The 7,297-nt window shown below is 45.3% G+C and overlaps 1 pseudogene; it reads right to left on the reverse strand.

Annotated features, from left to right (window-relative positions):
• Positions 1 to 3,904: 3,904 nt before the first annotated feature.
• Positions 3,905 to 5,022, reverse strand: LOC129150528 (neurofilament light polypeptide-like; annotated as a pseudogene).
• Between the last annotated feature and the right edge of the window lie 2,275 nt (positions 5,023 to 7,297).

Here is a 7,297-nt window from a genome sequence, read left to right on the forward strand (position 1 = left end):
GGCAGCATGTGAAACTTGAGGGCAGCTTTCTCTCAGAGGGGCTTGCAGTGATTACCGAGGGACACTGAGACCCAGGGGCCTCATAGGGCAGGGCTGATGGGAAGCCTAGGCTGTCTGCTCTGCCTTGAGACTCCGCCCCATCCAAGCTGAGTACAGAGGCTTTTGCAATTTTGAAAGTCTTGTCTCATAAGGGTGTCTCCAGCACAAAGTTCTCCCAGCATAGACACAGCTGATCCTCACAGCCAATTGGCCTGGAGGTCATTTCCTCCCAGTGGTACCAACAACAATCAAGACTTAACGACAACAAGGCTGGGCACAAAGTCACAAATGGGTGCACCAAGAGTGTCCACCTCAGGTAACTGGGGAGGCTGACCCACTGGGCCATATAGGAAACCTAGCACACAAAGCTACTCTACCAACTCAGAGAAGCAGTGAAAATGCAGAGACAAAGAAACAGATCACAAATGAAAGAAATGGAGGAAAGCCAACAATTGGATATAGAGTTCAAAACCACAGTTATAAGGTTTTTCAAGAATTTCCTAGAAAAAGCCGATAAATTTAGTGAATCCTTGAGGATATGAAAAAGTACCAACTAGAAATTAAACATACACTGACTGAAATAAAAAATATTATACAGAGACCTAACAGCAGACTAGAGAACCACAATAATCAAGTCAAAGATTTGAAATACAAAGAAGTAAAAAACACTCAACCAGAAAAGTAAAAAGAATCTGAAAATTTGAAGTTAGTGTAAGAAGCCTCTGGAACAACTTCAAGCGTACCAACATCAGAATCATGGGGGTGCCAGAAGAAGAGAGAGAGCAAGATACTGAAAAGCTATTTGAAGAAATAATGACTGAAAACTTCCCCCACCTGGTGAAATAAATAGACTTACAAGTCCAGGAAGCGCACAGAACCCCAAACAAAAGGAATCTAAAGAGGACCACACCAAGACACATCATAATTAAAATGCCAAGGGCAAAAGACAAAGAGATAATATTAAAAGCAGCAAGAGAAAAACAGTTAATTACCTACAAGGGAGCATCCATACGATTGTCAGCTGATTCCTCAACAGAAACTATGCAGGCCAGACGGGAGTGGCAAGAAATAATAAAGTGATGAATAACAAGAACCTACAAACAAGATTATTCTACCCAGCAAAGCTATCATTCAGAATTGAAGGGCAGATAAAGAGCTTCACAGACAAGAAAAAGCTAAAGGAGTTCATCAACACCACACCAGGATTATATGAAATGCTGAAAGGTATTCTTTAAGAAGAGGAAGAAGAAGAAAAAGGTAAAGATAAAAATTATGAACAACAATTACATATATCTCAACAAATGAATCTAAAAATCAAGTGAATTAAAAATCTGAGGAACAGAATAAACTGGTGAATATAATAGAATCAGGGGCATAGAAAGGGAGTGGACTGACAATTCTCAGGGGGAAAGTGTGTGGGGGTGCAGGAAGAGACTGGACAAAAACCGTACACCTATGGATGAGGACAGTGTGGGGGAGGTAAGGGTGGGGTGAGAACCAGGTGGAGGGGAGCTATGGGAGGGAAAAGAGGAACAATTGTAATAATCTAAACAATAAAGATTTATTAAATTTTTAAAAAAGAAGAAAAAAGAATTTGGAGTCCTCATTTGCATGAAGTGAACCTATCACTCAACAGGGGTGGGTAGTTCTCTATATATAAGTCAGCTCCTCTCTGGCTGGGGAACACACTTTCCCTTTCCACCAAAACCTGAAGACTAAAGACTGAGTTTCCCCAGCTAGAGATTAAACACCTAAGACATCTTGCAGAGCATAGCAGGGAGCATGTGGAGCAGACAAGAAGAGAGCAGGGCCACCTCACAGCCATGCGGTATCATAATTAAGCCATAACACTATTGAGCTGTTCCATGGCCATGGTGTTCTCACAGCCATGCTCAATCACAATTGAGCTGCTTGCACTGAATAAAGTTCACCTTTCGAAGCACTCCAAATTGGGATTCCTATTGGCCTTGAATTGGCACCCACAACCATCGGTTGACACCTGAATGGAGATCCCAAATTCTAATGGAAATTATCTAAGTCAGGGAAATATTCAAGTAAAACTAAATAGGGGACAAAAATCTCCCAAGTTGGATCTGGGTGGTTGTAGAGGTTGTGGTTGAATCTGGGATAAAGAGGTGAACTGCACCTCAGCAAAAAATGAATGCTTCCTTTATGGTTACAGAAATTAAATATAGTGTGATTAAGTCATTTACAAAGGCTAGGACAGGGAATCTGAAAGACTTTATTTTAGTCTTTAAACTGTTATTCACTAGTTGTGTGACCTTGGGCAAGAAAGTTATCCTCATAAGAATTCTACCTCCAGGAAAAATTGAAGTCTGACTGGGGAATATAAGCAGTGGTTTATACAAATTAATTTTTGCCATCCTGCCTATTTAAGATCATGAACTACTTGCAATGATAAGATTTTATAATTCCGGAGGTAAGGACCCTGTAGTTCAGTTTTTATCTGGACTGGTTTTCAGTTTTAACCTATGGCTCAGGTGACACACATTTCCACCTAAAATCTTGTTTGGTAGTATTTTATAAAGTTGCATTTCCTATCATTTCTTTCAATGAGAATAAATATATAGATAATTTAGAGTAGAGGAGGTAGAATCTGAAAGCACTCAGCATAATTGACCTCCAAGATCAAGAATCTAAATCCAAGGAGGTGTGTTTTAAGGAATGAAAAGAATTTAACTTGTCTGAAGCATGAGATTCATAGAAGGAGCTGCTGGGAGTGAAGACTGGGAAGGAAGTTGAAGTCACATCAGGAGAGATCTAGATACCATGCCAAAGATGCTGGATTTGATGTTATAATAAACTAGTGGCCCGGTGCACGAAATCGTGCATGGGGGTGGGGGAGGGGAGGTATCTCTCAGCCCGGCCTGCATCCTCCCCAATCTGAGACCCCTGTGGGATCGGGCCTAAACTGGCAGTTGGACAACCCCCTCGCAATCCGGGACTGCTGGCTCCTAACTGCTCACCTGCCTGCCTGCTTGATCACCCCTAACCATTCTGCCTGCTGGCCTGATTGCCCCCAACTGCACTCCCCTGCCGGCCTGCTCACCCCCAACTGGTCCCCTCTGCCGGCCTGCTCACCTCCAACTGCCCCCCACTGCCAGCCTGATCACCCCCAACTGCCTTCCCCTCCTGGCCTGATCACCCCTAACTGCCTCTGCCTCAGTCCCACCACCATGGCTTTGTCTGAAAGGACTTCTGGAAGGTCTCATGGTCTAATTAGCATATTATCCTTTTATTAATATAGATAGGATATGACATACTGCCATAACTATAACATATGTACCAGTATTACTCTATGAGAATACATACTTCATGCGATAGGAAGGCATCTAATACATTACATTGTATATGTTGTAAGTAATAGGAAATACTGTATTCATAGCAATAATATACACCCTGTGACTTCCCTTCCTGATTTGAGAATGGTTCCCCAGTTCTTTGAACGTTTCCTGGCCCCTAATGTATTTTTTTTTTGTCATTCGATGCAACTTTATTTATTGTTTATCACACATGATTTGAGGTCTTTAATTTCTAACCACCAAAGATTCAAAGGACTATTTTTTTCCATGAAGTTTAACATTAACATCAGTGAATTCATGTATTCATGTGTTTTTATTGTAAGCATCTGAATTATTCACATTGTCATAGATCCTGAACTCACAAGCATCGACCATGCACAGGCTGGCAGCACAACATTTAATGTCCAACCTGAGTCACCTCAGAATGTTATATATATTGACTTCTTAATTCATATAGTATGGGGAACTCAACTGCTTGGTTGGTGACAGGGTTGACCTGGTTTTGGGAGGATTATTCCTGAAATAATTAAGGGAAGGGGGGCTCAATATTTTCTTGGTTGCTTGCTCCTCCCCAGCACCTTCATCTTTCTTCTCATCCTCAGCTTCTTGGGCATCTTCTCCTTCACCTTCACCTCCTTCTTCCTCCTTTGGGTCCTCAAATTCTTCCTTGGTACCTTCTTCCTCTTCCTCTCCTTCCTCTTCATCAGCCACTTTCTTCCCCTTCTCCTCCTTTTCGGCTTCTCCTTCAGAGGGATGTTCATCCTTAGCTTCTTCGGCTTTTGCAGCCTCAATGGTCTCCTCCACCTCAATCTGCTCCTCCTGGATGTGGCTGGTGTATTAAGAAGGGAAGGAGCGAGAGGACATCAAGTAGGAGCTAGTCTGTAAACCACCTTAGGCAGATCAACCAAATATCTGGGGACTCTGGGAGTAGCCACTGGCTATGCTTTCCACGCTGGTGAAACTGAGCTGGGTCTCCCCACCTTCCAAGAGTTTCCTGTAAGCTGCAATGTAAATGTCCAAAACCACATTGAGGAGGCCCTGGTATTCTTTTAAATATCATGCCATTTCACTCTTTGTAGTTATCAACTCATTTTCTAATTTGTTGATTGTGTCCTGCATAGCACTAACGTCAGAGTTCTGCTTATCCTCCAGCTCTCGCAGCTGCTTTCCCAGAGCTTCGTTCATGCCCCGGCATGCTTTGATCTCCAGGGTCTTGGCCTTGAGCAGGCGGCGGCTTTCAGACACCTCCTTTTTGGTGACGCGCACCCCGTAGGTGTTCTTGGCAGTGCTCTCGGTCAGCACGGTGAAGCAGCTCTTGTACCATTCTTTGGCATTCTGCATGTCCTTGGCAGCCAGCTTCTCATACTGGGCCCCGATGTCCTTGAGCGTGGCAGAGTGGTCGGACTTGGAGAACATGTCCATCTCCATGGAGATCTGAGCATACTGGATCTGCGCCTACAGCTCAGCGATCTCCTCTTCATGCACCTTCTTCAGAAAGGCGATTTAGTTCATCAGGCTGTTGGTTGAACTTTTCAAGCTCAGCGCCAGCGAGAGCCACCTCATCTGCACCTTTGCGTGCCTCCCTCAGCCAGCCCTCTGCGTCATCATGGTTCAGCACCTCTCCCTGGTAGCATGCCTGCAGGTTGCTCCCAGTCCCTTCCAAGCCCTGGTGCCTGCTAACTGCCCACTGCCCTCTCCTCGCCAGGAACCGGTGCGGTGGGCCGGGGCACAGGCATCCCATTTTCATTAAAATGTTCAACCCCAGCCTGCTCCACCGGTGTCCACAGGTGGCCCGGGCGCAGACAGTGATCCCAGAGACCCTGGCCACCCCAGCCTACCCAGGGTTCCGATAGCTGCCTGGACACCGTGGGCGGCATCAGGAGCTGCCCCCGCCCCACTGCCCGGTTACCTATCGTGGCCTCGACCCAGCAGGAGGCATCAGGCGCTGCCCACCTGGCCTGCTGGTTCCCCATGGCAGCCTGGACACTGCGGGCAGAGTCAGGAACTGCCCCCCGCCCCACTGCCCGGTTACCTATTGTGGCCTCGACCCAGCAGGCGGCATCAGGCGCTGCCCGCCTGGCCTGCCCGGTTCCCCATGGTGGCCTGGACACCATGGATGGAGTCAGGCACTGTCCCTGCCCCACTGCCCGGTTACCTATCGTGACCTCGACCCAGCAGGCGGCATCAGGTGCTGCCTGCCCAGCCTGTCTGGTCCCCGATGGTGGCCTGGACCCCGTGGGCAGCGTCAAGCGCTCTTCCTGCCCCCGCTCGCTTACCTATCAGCTCAACCCTGCAGAAGATGTCAAGCACTGCCCGCCTGGCCTGCCTGATCCCAAATGATGGCCTGGTCCCAGCTGGCAGCATCAGGTGCAGCCCGCCCCTCCTGCATATGCAAATTTACCCTCCATCTTTGTTGGCTTAATTTGCATATCACTCTTGATTGGCTGTGGGCATAGCAAAGGTATGGTCAATTAGCATTTTTCTCTTTTATTAGTGTAGATTGGTTAGCCTTATTGGCTCTTTATTCATTGAGGAATATCACTATTCAGATGTTTAGCAGTGTCAGTAGCAGCAAGGTAAAGGGGGAAAACATTGAAGGGGAAGAGCCTGGAAGAAAAAACACAAATCGGAGATTATTTCAGCATTCTAGAAAGAAAATGACAGAAATTTGATATGTGGCTCTGCTGGAAGATGTGAAGAGGAGGCAGCAGTTATGTGGTACAGTCTAGTGGACTATGACAGGAAGTGCTTTCACGTGGCTCCCTGCTGAGCCTAGGATCCTGAACCATTTTTCTCATGAACAGAATTCTTGCCCCCAAGAAAGCTAAAACAATGGAACACAGAGACTTGGGAAGGCAGAGATCTTAGACCATCATTGAGGTGGTTTCTACCCTAGGAGTTGGTTAATGTGTAATAAACAAAGATAATCTGGCTAAGAAAGTGAGAAATTTATAACAAGTGAGGAGCAGTGAGTAATTTCACATGACTTTGGGTAAATCAATTTTTCTATTTGAGCATCAGTCTCTTTATCTGTTGAACTAAAAATGAGTGTTTACATTGGGCCAGGTCCAGTACTGAAAGTTTAAATAAATTATTCCCTTTATTTTTTAAATTAGCCCTATAAAGTTCGTGTTGTTCTCCCAATTTTACTAATGAGGGCCAGAGGCACAGAGGGTAACTTGCCCAAAATCACACATCTTGGGAAGGATGAAGAATTTAAAGTACATTATTTTTAAGACTTGATATTTTAATCTCCAAAGTTTATTGAACTGTGATAGTGTAACGTGGGGTTTGGTGAATAGACTTTCCTTGTGGGTTCTTGTCTCATGAAATTTGAAGAATAAAACTTGTGGACTAAAATGACTTGTTACAAAAGTATGGAAATTTATTGGAAGCAAATCCAAACTCCCATATAGGGAGGGGTCTCCAAGGGGGTCACCAACCAAGCCCCTTTGTCTAAGGTTTTAAAGGCTGTAAGTTCTTTGTCTATCTATGCTCCCTTCTAATTGGACCCTTCTCCATTTTATGACCCTCTGCTTTCCTAATTGGTTACTCTTTTGCAGGGTATCAGTTTCAAAGTCCAAAGCCCACCTGGTGTCCCCCACTTCCTCTCCCCTTATCTTGTAACATTTCTCTATCCTCTGTGAAAGTAAGATAAAGCATTCTGGCATCTTAGAGCTAGCTCTGCCCTTCACATATGCAGTCGTCTCCCATGGAGCCCCCTTTTCCCTGTCCTGTCTCTAAAATTCCTTTCAATAGAAAGTACAAGAACAGGAGAGCTAGTATATATGGGCAGGGAGGGCCACAAAGCAGGAAATTCACACAGCTGCCCTAAAAAGCTTTGGGATCTCTTTCTTTGGCTGCAGATCCCATTGTTTTGGGTTCCTCCCCTTATATTAAAGGCTTTGGATCAGAAATCTGGGGTAACAGAAAGC

Source organism: Eptesicus fuscus, chromosome 10, assembly GCF_027574615.1.
Source record: "Eptesicus fuscus isolate TK198812 chromosome 10, DD_ASM_mEF_20220401, whole genome shotgun sequence".
Lineage (NCBI taxonomy): Eukaryota > Metazoa > Chordata > Mammalia > Chiroptera > Vespertilionidae > Eptesicus > Eptesicus fuscus.